We start from the raw sequence: 14,792 nt of genomic DNA, 5'->3' as shown, positions 1-14,792 counted from the left end.
TTATGAGCTCTAACTTGAAAAAGTAAACAACACCGAGTCCACTTGCCTTTTTCTGCTTCTCAAAGTCAAAACTTTCTCACAATTTTAATGCTTAAGAAATAGTTTAAATGGTGTATTGGTCCTACAAGCTCATCTTCTAAAATTTTAATGTTTAGAATTTGAATAAATTTAACTATTTCTCCAGGTTGCTCTGCTTCTGTCCATTTCCATTTAGGTATGTGTTTTTTAGAATGTCTCTGTGTTTGTTATGTATGTGTTCTATGAGCATGACACACACTCACATGCAAATACCTCACCACCTTTAATACATGCTCTGAGCCCACAGCACAGCTATGGCATTCCTGTAGAAGAGGAGGAAGGCATGTCCAGATCTACCAAAAGCCCTGCAGACTTGAGCAGAGCATCCCAGCAACAACAAAACCAACCTGAGTACCTGGGAGGGAGGAAGGGAAATGACATCTGCTCTTTGGTGTATAGATTTCTGTAGATGGGCAAATTATTAAAGAAGAGAGAGAAAATACTTTCAAATTTCAGTATTATATTTTAGTCAAGGCAGTGGTAAAATGTTTGTAGCTGTTGTTACCAACTGTCAAATATAATGCAGAGAGAAAGAGAGGCTCTTCCCAAACCATGACATTCTTGGTAGAAGTTCAACTCTGTTATCCTTGTTTTGTCTGGCAAATGAGTGACTGGAATGACTGGAGAAGACAGCGCATGTTTGTATATTTAATGCTATGATGCTTACTACCTTATTCATGTTTGTTTATCCTTGGAAGTGGCTGTTGAAAAAAGGAACTGCTGTTAAGTTGAAAAGCTTAAGATATTCTGAGGATACAGCCAAAGAAATGTACCCACTGCTGAAGAATCATCCTTGCTCTGAAGGAAAGATAAACAGTGTTCTTACAAAGTTGGGAGGGTGCCAAAGAGATTCACCCTCACAGACTCAGGGAAGAGACTGTCTAGAAGCGACTGCTGTGTTAACCATGAGCAAAGTGAAATGAAGTGGCATGACCGCCTGCAGCAGAATTACAGCAAAATCACAACAATAAAAAATAAAATAATTAAAAAGAAACAAAGAGAAGACCATGAGAATAGCATGCCAAATATAGATTGAAAAATATCTAAGAGAGGATAAAAACATAGTAGAAATCTAAAGTCCTCCACAAGTACCCAATGCTATGCATTCTCAAAGAAAACAAATTTCCTAAAGAAACCATGAATTCCATAGATGTGAGCTCAAAGACAGAGATAAAGCAACAGAAAAAAAAATGCTTCTGAGTTGAAGAGATAAATTAAGAACTTAAAAAGACCTTTATAAATCTAACAAATAAATTAGAATGAAGAAAGATAGAAAGACAGAACTGCAGATGAGATCACTGGCGGGAAGGAAAGAAATATTTGAAATAATTGTGGTGAAAGCAGAGGGGAGACAGAGAGACTAGAATAATTAGAAAAGAAAAAAAAAAGTAGACGAGAAGGAAATAATAGGTATCCCTGAAGTTCAAAAACCAATAGATGAACTAAGGAAAATATTTAAAGACATAATGAAAGAAAGAAAAAAAGTAGAGTGAAAGGAGTACCTCAATTTGCAGATTAAGTGGACACATCAGATTGACATAAAACATAAGTATCTGGACATATCCTTGTTATCTAGAATAAGGAAAAAGAAAAAATTCTGCTGGCATTCAGATGATAAAATCAATTTGCAGACAAAGGGTAAAAAACATACTTACCTCAGACTTCCTCACAGCAGTGTTGACTGCCAGAAGACACCGGAAGTTCTGAGAATAATAAAATGATACCAATGAAAATGCATCAAGGCCAGCTGTAGTGGCTGCTGCAATTGTACAGTCAATACCCAGGCCTCCTTGAAAAAATTATTCCAATGTGAAATTCATGAAACTGAAAATGAACCTAATAAAAAACTGGGGGATGGGAATATACGATAAAATTCTCACAGTGACATTGAATTAATATAACTATGGGACTAAGATTAAACAACTGGCAAAAATAGGGTTGTAGAACAGAAAGCAGATATAACCTTATTATTTTGTCAATATTTATATATAACAAAAGTGTAGGAGGAAGTGGGAGGAGAGATGGGAGGAAATATAAATGATAATCTCCCATATTTTAAACCTGAAAATGCAATCATATTGTCAAAACTCAAAACATGATTAAAAAACTGAAATATAAACCCTAGCCAGTTTGGCTCAGTGGATAGAGCATCGGCCTGCAGACTGAAGGGTCCTGGGTTTGATCCGGTCAAAGGCATATGCCTGGGGTGAGGGCTCGATCCCCAGTAGGGGGTGTGCAGGAGGCAGCCAATCAATGATTCTCATCATTGATATTTCTATCTCTTCTCCCTCTTTCCTTCCTCTCTTAAATCAATAAAAATATATAAAAAATATTTTAAAAACTAAAATATAATATATATATTTAATAACTCTATCTGAGGGAGGGGTCTAGAAGCAATGTCATGAATGTTCAGAACTTGGTTTCTAAATGCCATTCTGCATTAAAATAAATCAAGGTGAGAAGACTGACTGAAGTCTGGAACAGGGAAAGGATAACTAAGTGTACAATTAAGGAAGTATTCAGAAAATGATAGTGACATAGCAAAAGGACACAGGAACTAGCCTGAAGGGGCTCCCACTGGCTAAGTCTAAAATACTTTAAGTACTAGAGCACATGATAAAAAACCAGCCCCCACCTCTCCTGCGTTTTAGAGATCTTGTTTGCTTTTATAACTGACCAGTTGGGCTGCTTGTTTTTTTCTTTTGTGGAACTTTAAATTTCCCAGGCTCCACCCTGGACCCCAGTAAAAGCAGAAGCAAGGCCTGCTCGCTCTCTCTCTTTCTACTCAGGACCTTGCAGTGTAGTCCTCCTAGGTGTACCATGTAATTTTCAGGACTTGTAAGTAATTAATTCTTTTTTCAAAAAAATTAATAAAGTACATAATAAAATAATTTGTTTGACTAACTGAATAAAATAAAAATGCATGAGTTTATATTAACCTAAATGAATAACAAATTGGTATGATGAGAAAGTTCTTTCTTACAATAGAGTGCCAACTAATATATATAGAAGGAATGGAAAGAATTAACTAATCCATCAGTGGGTGCTAAAAACACTCTGTGAGTGTATGTTAAGAAAATGGGTCAAAGTTAACTTTATCAATATCAGGGCAATCTGACAGCATGCGCCTCTTAATATGATGCATTGAGAAGGACACAACATCACTTCTACCATTTCTGCTAAAAATGCATAACCTGAATCTAATCATGAGAAAATATTAGGCAAATTCAAACTGAGAGAGAGACTATAAAATAACATGCTTGTACCCTTTAAAAATTTCAAGGTAAAAATAAAGTTGAGTAACTGTTCCAGATTAAAAGAGAATATAGAAAAATGACACCAATCACAATGGGTGACTATAGATTGGATCTTGAAATGGAAAAATAGTGGCTATAAAGGACATTAGTGAGACAATTTAGAAATTTGAGTATAGACTGTAGAGTAGTTATAATGTTGTATTAATGTCAAATTTTACAATTTTGAAAATTATACTGAAGCTATGAACAAAAATATTGCTCTTGGGAAGTACGCAGTGTTACTGATAAAGGTATATATTGTCTCTAAATCACTAATGTGAATCAGAAAAAATGTATGCATATAGGTATTTTGATAGATAAAAATTACTAAATCAGGTGGGAGGGTATATGGATTTTGTTTGTAGTATTCTTACAATTTTTCTATGAATTTGAAATTATTCCAAAATAAAATTTACAAAACCTAATAATGACTCATACTTCTACTATAGCCCTTCTACCCTTGCACAATTATTTTTGTTATTGCATTCAAAAGAGTTAAAGCAGGCATCTCCAGATGTTTCAATGAACAACATATCCCACTGCAACTATATCTAATTCATATGTTTATAAACTGCACACACACTATTAACACATCTAACATTTCATTGGAGTGCTATGGAGTGCTATGGTTCTTAGTCCTTGTTTGTCTTTTCTAACTACACTTTCTCTTTTCAATCTCATCTGTCTTATGTCTTTAAAAATCATCTACTTATTAATAACAAATTGAGTTTGAAGAATATAAACAATGTAACATTCCATAACAAATTACAATGACAACTCTCTCCATGACTGATATATGTATTCTCTCATAGGAAGATATTAATAACACAAGTGATGATAGATTCATTGAATATTGTGAAGAAAAAAATCTTAAGAATTGAAGTTCATTGCACAACCAAGGGACTATGAAATGTAGTTTCAGCCCTGACCAGTTTGGCTCAGTGAATAGAGTGTTGGCCTGCGGACTGAAGGGTCCCAGGTTCGATTCCGGTTAAGGGCATGTACCTTGGTTGCGGGCACATCCCCAGTAGGGAGTGTGCAGGAGGCAACTGATCGATGTTTCTCTCTCATTGATGTTTCTAACTCTCTATCCTTCTCCCTTCCTCTCTGTAAAAAATCAATAAAATATGTTTTTTAAAAAAATGTAGTTTCAAAGGTGAAAACATAAAGAATATACTGACTAAAATTTCTAAGAAAAATAAAATTATTTTCTGGATAGGCTAAAACTGCCTGTGATAAGTTTACCAGTTCAATAACTGCTGGCTAACGGTTGGCTTATAGTAGTGCTTTATTTTCCTAGAAAGGCTATGGGAAACATGCATTGGCATCTTTTATCAGACACTGTAAATTCAACAAGGATACTGGGATTGAGAAACCCAACTGAGTGTTGATTAAAATGATGGAGACACTACCGAGACCAATTTATGATGAAGAAGGGGAATCTACTCAAGTCACACTTTTTATTGTTTAGTGGTCATATAGTGAGGATGAAAAATACAGTATTCAGGTTTGAAACAGGCTTCCTCACACAAAGCAATGATTAAGAGACATTCACAAAAGCAATTTAGAACTCTTGATAGAAAGAGAAATGGCTACTATGGGTGTCAATTCACATCTAGTTGTTTCCTGGCAGCTTCTCCACATGGCTGAGATTAGGGTCCTTGAAGTGATTCATCCATTCAAATCAGTAAACATTTATTAGATACTCATTTTGCTTCAGCATCGTGATTGCTAGTGAAAATAACATTGCAATTTTTTTTCTTTGCCACCTGATAGTTGTACAGATAGGTCCAGGGGTTTAAAGATGGAGAAGAGATTTTATGATGGGGAAAGGGACACATTTATTACTATGCTTGCTGACTTGGCTGTACAGGTCAATAAATTTAATAACTGTGTCAAGATTGGGATAAAGGGAGATAATGTTTTCTTTTTTAAACACAGATTTGTGGATTTACACATGAGTGTATGTGTACAAATATACACCTTTGTAGATGGATATAGATAAATGAAAGATGACAGATGATAGATAGATAGATAGATAGATAGATGATAGATGATAGATAGATAGATAGATAGATAGATAGATAGATAGATAGATAGATAGATCTGAGTGAAGGCACAGCGAACTGTTGAGAGTGATTAATTCTTGGAAATAATATTGGTGAGTGTTGAGAGGGTAAGAAAGGTAAAATTATACATTATATCATTTCATATTGTTTATATTTTAATAAGGAAATATGTTACTTCTGTATTGAAAAGGAATCAAAATAATGTGAGGGAAAAGTCCAGCTTCCTTATATTTGGTTGCATTGACACCTAAAGCCCAATAGCACAGGATCAGCAGGCAATTTGTTTTCATTATTTTTGGAACTGTGCTTGTGTGTCTGGGGACTTGTCAAAGATTAAGCCCAGGAAGGTGCTTCCTCTAATCATTTCCAACATTCTGTCCTGTAAACGTGGATTCGTTCTTTACTTGTGAAAAGTGACAGCATAGGGAAGCAACCTGACACTTCTGAGAGAAATATTTTTCAGTATAAACTCACGGAGCTTGATCCTCGGTGTGTTTTGGGAGGCCAAAGAAGCTTACTATCTCAAAACTATAAAGCACATTGTGGTTCGGCGTTTTACACCTGGTGACTTTTCCCCTAAGAAAATCCTAATAGGTTTTCTATTATATGCTTTAAAAAAATGAAATGCCTCCCCATTGCCTATGTTTGTGTTCCTGGGAGTCTTTAAGAAATCATTATTGTTGCTACTATTACAGTTGTTTTGTCAATAACTGGCTGTTTAAATTTCTTCAGGATGCAACAGACATCATCCCAGTCCTCATGGATAAATAAACCTTAAGCAAATGTAAAACATATGGGAGGCAATTATTTCAGATAATAGTTAAGTTTCACATCTGATCGAACCTCTGAGGTAATCTTATGATATCTTCTCATTTTATATAAGAGAAAAATAAGTCTCAGGGGAGTATTTTGTCCAAGGGCAAACAGCTAGTTGCTGATAGAACTGAGGTTGGAAACCTAATTAATTGTGTCTGTTGTGTGCTGTTTGTCCCTGGGCATGTTGGCTATTTGTCCTATGCTCATCCTTCCCTTTTCCAATCTGGTAAGGAACCTTGCCATATAGGGAAGGATGGGCTCATTTTAGGAAATAATTCAGGTGTGGGGCAGAAGAGTGGATTAAGATTTGATTCCATTTGGTGTTTTTTTTAAAAATACATTTTTTATTGATTTCAGAGAGGAAGGAAGAGGAAGAGAGAGATAGAAACATCAATGATGAGAGTGAATACTTGATTGGCTGCCTCCTGCATGCCCCACACTGGGGATCAAGTCCTCAACCTGGGCATGTGCCCTGACTGGGAATCGAACCTTGACCTCCTGGTTCATAGGTTCATGCTCAACCACTGAGCCACTCTGGCCAGGACATTGAAAAATTAAGCTTGTGCTTATTTTTAAATAATCAAAATAGCTAGGGGCACCCATCTATACCAATATCACTTATAGCCAAAATGTTTATGTGAATACATTAGTTTACTTGAGACTAGATACTGTATATATTATCTGTGACTGTTTTTTTTTATTGTTTTGTATCATTTTTAATAAAGTTGTAGAACTGAAATAATTAATATATCCCAATGGTGCAGTTTATCTGGCCTTGGTATTGAATACCTTGCCCAAGTTGTATAAGAATTCTGACTGTGCTTGTCTTGCCTCACTTTAGAAGCCAGTTACTCTAAGACCTAAGACTTCATTCTTGATACTGTCATCATCTGAAGATCAGTTTTAGTGCCGACCTCTATGTAGGGTGGTGTATATCCAGTTTTGCCTATGTGAGTCCTGGTTTTTGCCTGCTTTCCCGTTGTAATTAATAATAGTACCTCCTTTTACTCTCAAAGAGTCATGGTTTGGGCAGTAAAGTGTATGGTAACCCTACCCATAGTAGATATAAAATATGCTAGAGAAGGAATTTTTCTGCTCCATCCTTTGAGACAAATCTCAGCCATCATTTCCTTTTTGAGCTATGCTTCTTCCTTTCTATTTTCAAAGTCTTAAGAGTGTTACCTCTTGCCCTCCTAGATTCATTGAAACTGAGTTTTCTTCCACACTTTATTCTACTCAAAACTCAATATTTGACTTGATTGATCTGCCAAGTCCACTTTTATTTTGGTTTCAACTGGCTGTCCTAATAGAGTGTGAATAAACCTTCCAAGCTTAAAAAATAATTAGATTTTCTAGAGGAATTTGATGAAGGATTTGTGTCTTGCATGGGAGTTAAACATATAGTTCTATAGAAACCGTGCAAATACAAATTGTTTGTACATTAGGTCTCCAATATGAACATGATTATGCCTAGAAAATGTAAGCAGTTCTGCCTAAGGAATATCTTACGATACTGCCAAGTTATATTCCAATCTCTTCAAATCTAGTCACCCAAGTTCCCAAAGGTATTCAAAATGCCTGATCTCAAAGAAACATTTAGTGTCCAGAATATGGGCTTCATAGTCAGATGGACAGGAATCAAAAGCTTCTGTCACTCTTTCAAGTTTGTGGCTCAGCTTCTACATCTGCAAATGGAGAGTGTTTATGAAAAATGTCTTTTTTGTAATGAAGACTTACTACATTTCCATGCAATTCTGATAACTGGATACATTTTTCTGTAATCATGTTCTAGAGATTTTGGAAGTAAGTTTGCCTTTCTCACATCTTCTTACTTATGGAAAGTTTTAAATATCTTTTGAGGCCATCTCGTCTCTCTGTCTCTAATGCCTAATTTCAGACCACCACAATGTCTTGCTTGGGTAAAGAAACAACCTCTGAAGCAGACCTTTAGACCACCTGTCTCTAAATTCTTTCTTCATTTAGCATTCTACACATGAAATATCTCCTATTTAAAATCCCTGAGTAACTACCTATTGCCTTCAGGATAAAAACCAAATTCCTGAGCCTGGGTTCTGTCTATATTCCTTCTGCATATTTTATCTATTAGTCTATAGCTTTTGTTCTACATTCCAGCTCTATAAGAACTACTTGAAGTGACCCGAGTGTGCCCCCTCTCCTGCCTGGCGTGTTTCCTCTCCCCTCCTGTGTTCAAAATGTGCTCTGGTTTCACCTGCTCAAGGAAGCCTCCTTTGGTCCCTTCCCATCTTTAGTCCAGGCTTCTTTACAACCCCATGCGGATCTCCCCAATAGTCTATAAACTCCCACCTCCAAGGGTAATCTTCCTGACAAAGGATTTTGTCCCTTTCTTTATACACAAACATTGCACATTACATGGACTCATATATATGGGCTTCAAGAAATTGTAGGAAGGAAGGAAAAGAGAGAGAGAGAGAGATAGAGAGAGAGAGAGAGAGAGAGAGAGAGAAAGGAGGGAAGGAAAGAAAAAAATGCTTACTTATTTTCCTAGAGAAATTTGTATTCTAGATAAAGAAAAAATATTATCCCATGAGATAACAAGGAATACTTACTATATAAACATCATTGCCTTTCACAAGGCCTTGTCTATAGGAGACAATAAATATTTGTAGCCCTTGCTGGTTTCACTCAGTGGATAGAGCGTGAGCCTACAGACTGAAGAGTCCCGGGTTTGATTCTGGTCAAGGGCATATGCCTGCATTGCAGGCTTAATCCCCAGTAGGGGGCATGCAGAAGGCAATGGAGCAATGACTCTCTCATCATTGATGTTTCCAGCTCTCTCTCTCTCTCCCTTCCTCTCTGAAATCAATAAAGATGTACTTTTAAAAAAGGGGGGCACTTTTTTGCAAGAATGATTTTAATTATTTTATATACCACTGAGCAGCAAGAGTGTTCAGTCAAGAAATTTTCTTTTCCTTGGTGTCCTAGGGAACACAGCTGCTTTGAGGCTTAGGGAAAAATCATTGTCTTCCAAATAAAGAATCACTTTCTTTTTGCCTGCCATCACACAGCCACCTTTCTGATGTGACTGGACCCCGGGTGTGTTGAGCCAGTCACATTATCCCACAATGTCCCTGAGCCACGGGGCCCAGAAAGGCTGACTCACTAGTACAGGTAATTAGGAAGCTGTATGACACGAGACAGGAGAGGAAATCTAATTTACAGCTCACTGGAGAGCTCTGAATCAGTGTGGAGGAGAACTGAGGTGGGAGATTCAGTTATCTGTGAGCTCACCTCTCTGAAATTATTTTGTCTGTCCCCTTTTCATTTAGAAACATATGCTGTGAATGCAAGGATTTACTTCTGCTCCTAAAGAGCTGGCAGCAAAGAGCGACTTCTTGAAAACACCTGGAAAGAATAGAATTAACTTTAGGATATCTGCTATTTCAATAATGACAGCTACTCCAGATTCAGGAAATAGAGGAGATGTCTGGAAGCTCTTAGGACCTTCTAGTAAATGTAATCACTTTTCTAGTTATCACACATCACTAAAGGTGATATTCTGGCAAGTCAAGGGTATATTCCGGCCTTTGTGTTAGCAAAATCCAAGGGCTAGAGGCACCTTGTGTAGATATAAATGGGGAGAGCCCAGTGGGGGCTCTTACTTCCTGTTATACTAGCTCTGAGCCATAGGGAGGTTTGCAAAGCCAATTGCAGAAGTAGATACATCTTTGCCTTCACACTTATGGACTTATGTTAGTTGTTTGTTGACTGAAGAGGAGTAACCCAGAGAAGAAATATAATTAATTCATTCCAGAAATATTTGTCAAATTCCTATTTTATAGTAGACACTATTCTGAACACTGGGAATAATGTGGTTTTAAAAAATCCTAGATCTTATGCTTCTAATTTTAGTTATAACTTCTGATATAGTTCTGACCTTATAAAACCTATTCTAGAGGAGATACAGTGAACATATTTAAACTAACTAATCAACTATTTTAATTAGTGAATAAGTAAAAAAGAACCAAAGGTAATTTTTGATAGTGGTGTTATGGAGAAATGTCAAAACAGGGAAATGGGGTAGGAAGTGAGTATATGTGGGGAAAAAGATGGTTAGCTAGAGTGGTCAAGAAGTCTTTATTCTGGGGAGGTAGCACTGGAGAAGACTCTTTTTTAAAATATATTTTTTATTGATTTCAGAGAGGAAGGGAGAAGGAGAGAGAGATAGAAACATCAACAATGAGAGAGAATCATTGATTGGCTGCCTCCTGCATGCCCTATACTGGGATTGAGCCCACAACCCCAGCATGTGCCCTGACTGGGAATCAAACCCTGACCTCCAGATTCATAGGTTGCCGCTCAACCACTGAGCCATGCTGGCTGGGCTGGAGATGAGAGTCGTGAGTGCTGAGAAGGAGGTAGTCCTGTGAAGATATGAGGGAGAAAAATTCTAGAATGATATGCCTATCATGCTAGGAAATCAGTAGGAAAGATAAATGGGCAAAATTGTGCAGGGCCTAGGAGGCCATAAATAAGCATTTGGATTTATACTGAGGACAATGGGAAATTATTTCAGGGATGAAGCCGGGGAATGATGGGAAGTCATTGGGGAATATGAGAGAAGTGAATGATGTGACACCATTAGAGGGTATGAAACAGGGGGAATAGGAAATCATTGGAAGATATAAAGTAGAGGAATGATGGGAAATCATCAGAGGGTATGAAGAAGGGAATAATCACTCTGGCTGCGGGAGAATGGATTGCGAGAGGAGATGAGCAACAAAGTAGGCATGAGCTTGAATTGGTTTAGGAGTTGATGCTTGAGATTTTTATGTGCATTTGTTTCCTGGGACGGTTAAAAACTTCCATGTGAGAAATCTCCACCCAAGCATGGAATATTATAACCCAGTAGCTGTTTGTGCAGTCACTTCCCTTCACTGCTATCACAAAATTGCTCTCTGGGATTCCTTAGTAAAAGCCTTCTTCTAGTGTTACTGTAAACGTGAAAACTGAGAGGAGGAGATCAAGCGTTAGAGAATTCCGACTGCCTTGCCTGTGTTAATATAGTCTGCCCTGGAGTTCACCTCTTCTCTAAGTACTTCTTCCATCAGTGAAATTCAACTCCACAGGTCCAGCCTTCATAACACAGTAACTATTCCCCTCCACACTACCCTCGGACTCTGAAATCCAGAGCATGCCTGGAGTATAGGGCAACCTGGAGTATGTCCAAGGGACCTAAATATAGAGGGGCAATTTTTTTAAATGGTTGTATATCATTGTGCTATTTTGGATTGTGTTGAATTCATATATTGACAGCACATGCCTCCCTTCCAATGGGTAGAAATGAACCATGTCATGAATTACAAAGTATGTTTGGGGGCCAATTTCCTATTGCTTGCACTGGTCACCAAAATTGCTAGTTCCTTCTTTGCTTAACCTATTTTGGGAGATTTGGGTTCTTGAATTCAATACCTATAATCTATTGTCTGTGGTTCAGCCCACTTCTGTTCTAAAAAACCTGCTGGTACGTGACTCCTCCTTACACCTTCCTTCCTGTGTCCACTCACCAACCCTGAATCATCCTGACTCATTCCATCTAAATCTCCATGTGTCTCCTCACAGTCAACATCTCTTTCAAGGTTTTACTCATATTTCCTTCCTGCTCCTCTTAATGGACAAAAGGCAAATGTTCAAGTAAAAAGTAAAGTTTAAGAAGTAAAAGAAAAATACAGAATACTTTTAGTAAAGCCAAGTAATGTCTATCAGTGTGCCAAACTCCTGTCATATTTGACATATTAGTGTTTTGGATTAATGTAAATGGTAATTACTCTCAGATTTTGGATTTTAATATTTTAAGGAACTAAATCAGGTAGAAAGGTTAGTAGTGACCAGAGCAATTTCAATCTGGGCCACTTCATATTTTGGTTTATCTCACCTGGGGATGTACATTGATGTGAGTGAGCAACTCAATAAATAGGATATAAATAAACTTTGAGCACATGCTTAAAGTGTGCGAATGAATAACAAGGTAGTTATAGAAAATTGGCCTTATTTCCTATCTAAACCCATTGATTTTCTTTAAAAAAAATACGCACTTCTCTTAAAAAGTTATTGCTTGTCAGTTATTATATTCCACAATGGAAAGATGAGGTAAGTTTATAAATTTTCAATTTATGAAATAAGTGAATGAATGAATGAGTGAATGAATACATTTCAGAAAGGAAAACTTTAAAAAATTATTTAAAGACAATCCCCCTTGCCCTAACCAGTTTTGCTCAGTGGATAGAGCATTGGCCTGCAGATTCAAGAGTCCCAGGTTCGATTGTGGCCAAGGGCATGTACCTTGGTTGCGGGCACATCCCCAGTGGGGAGTGTGCAGGAGGCATCTGATCGATGTTTCTCTTTCATTGATGTTTCTAACTCTCTATCCCTCTCCCTTCCTCTCTGTAAAAAATCAATAAAATATATTTAAAAAAATAAAAATAAAAAAAGACAATCCCCCTTCAATTAGAGGAAATAATTTTTTTATATATAAATAGGACATTTAATTTGAAATACAGCAAATAAAAATTATTATTCTGCTTCTCTTTATTTAACAGAATATATAATCAGTAATAATCATAATTAATTTATATGTGTGATTAAAAAAAACTTGAAAATTGGAAGTGGGCATTTATGGAAATAGTAATATGTTTCTAGCTCAAGAACCATGTAACAATATCACTGGTATTGGGTAGAAATGTTAAAGACTTGCTGTAACACCTCTCCTAGCAACATGTCTTATAGAAGTAGTCCTCGTTGAGGACTGTGGGATACTAATAACATCCCCTGAAAAGTGACAACTCCCAAGACATAAAAATATCCTGGAAAATACATGATTTCCTAACCACTGTACCATACACCCGAAACCAATACCAAATAATATTGAATGTAAATTGTAATTGAAAAACAAAAATAAATAATCAACAACAACAAATATTCTGGAAAATCAGCAAAGAAAAAGATTATAACATAAGTATACAAAGAAATGAAACATTATAGGGAAACTCTCAGTATTAATTTTAAAACAGAGATAAATATTTTCTCTTGGAACAGATGGTTCTTATATTATAAATTGTGTTACTGCTCCCTGCCAGCTCCTTTGGGTAGTATACAAGGATACAGAGGGAAAAGGTAAACCATTTCCCCTCAGTTAACTAATGTGGTGGAAAGACCATTGAATTGAGAGCTGTAAAATGCTGTCTCTATTGTTAGCTGTGGCACTAATTAGCTGTGTGAGTGACCTTGCTCAGATTATATTTTCTCTAGACATCAGTTTCCTTATTTATAAAATGAGGTCATTAGGACTAAATATATTTAAGACTCTGATGTACTTTCTATGTCTCTCATTGATTTTTATTTTTTTTTTCTAAGTGCTCAATTACTACATTATTTAAGGTATATTTCCTAGTGGTTCTTTTTTTTTTTTTTTTTTCCCCTCTCCTCTCTCTGTCTCTTTCTCCAATATATGGGATAGGAGGATACTGAGTAAGTCTGAAGGAAAGGAGGAGGAAGAAAACTAGCTACAGGAAGAGTTTATAACCCCCTCTACAAGAAAGCCTGAATACAGCTACCACCGCTTTAAAAGGAATGATTTATGTCCAAACAGCATTTTCCAGACAAGCTCTGTACTTTTCTGCCAACAGAATAAACTTTAAACTGAAGGCAGTAGACAGTTAAACAAGAGCCGGCACTGGGAACAGCTGTGAGTAGACAAGACCAGTTACTTATAAGGTACTGTTTTTTACGCACTGAAATCTCCTTCAGGGTCATTTGTTTCTGGGCACAAGTATTCCGTGGTCATTTGACCTTTTTCCTACACCTTACCTCTCTTCTGAGAGAAAGTGCTCTCTTTAAGATAGCTCTGCTTTCCTAACTACGGTGTTTCGTGGTTGTTGATTAAGTGAAGCTACTGGGATTTTACTTCATTTTGTTGGGCTTTGTTTTCAGGAGCCAAATGATCTTTGTTGCTATTTTATTTTAAAGCAGAGTTGAGCTTTGTTCTTCTGTTGCTTCTTGTCATGGGAGGTTTTTGTACTTATTGTTTGTGTGGGATAAAGAGGGAGATGCTTTAACATTACAGAATGTACAGAATGTTCTCGGCTAAAGGGGAGGGATAGATTAATGCATCTTCAACTTGAAGTGCAGAACCGACATAGAGCCAATCAGACAAGAGGACTAGGGCAGGGGTGCTCCAGGTACTTGAACAGACTTAGTGGAGGCTAACTGACCCCATCTTAGCTTCATGGGTCTGACCTGGGAAACATACATTTTTGAATTGGGGTTTTGACCTCTAGTTTGCTTTTATATTTAATTGTTAATTTTAACCCCTCCTTCCTTTTATTCCCGTTTATTTTTTTAAAAATGGTAAGCCTGCCTTTTCTTTTTTAAATGAAATGTGTCTTACTTAAGCTCATCCACTTAAAAGGAACCACATTCCTAAGAAGAGTGGCATTTGCAATAAGACTTCAAATCGCTGAACTCGGGAGGGGCTCTGGGAGCAAAGGGGGATAGC

The 14,792-nt window shown here is 36.9% G+C and overlaps 1 protein-coding gene across 5 annotated transcripts in view; it reads left to right on the top strand.

Annotated features, from left to right (window-relative positions):
• ARHGAP24 (Rho GTPase activating protein 24) overlaps nt 1–14,792 on the top strand; it is a 542,367-nt gene that overhangs the window by 320,934 nt on the left and 206,641 nt on the right. Inside the window, exon 1 of one of the 5 annotated variants that reach the window (XM_059666179.1) lies at nt 13,732–13,982. The exons of 3 other annotated variants lie outside the window; for them this stretch is intronic. The gene's annotated coding sequence lies outside the window, so the exon portion shown is untranslated. Of the gene's footprint in view, nt 1–13,731; nt 14,012–14,792 lie in introns of those variants that run through there. One more of the 5 variants, XM_059666170.1, reaches the window with a different exon arrangement.

This window comes from Myotis daubentonii, chromosome 1 (genome assembly GCF_963259705.1).
Source record: "Myotis daubentonii chromosome 1, mMyoDau2.1, whole genome shotgun sequence".
NCBI lineage: Eukaryota > Metazoa > Chordata > Mammalia > Chiroptera > Vespertilionidae > Myotis > Myotis daubentonii.
Note: the sequence above shows the minus strand (reverse complement) of the source record. Positions and strands in the feature narration are given on the sequence as shown.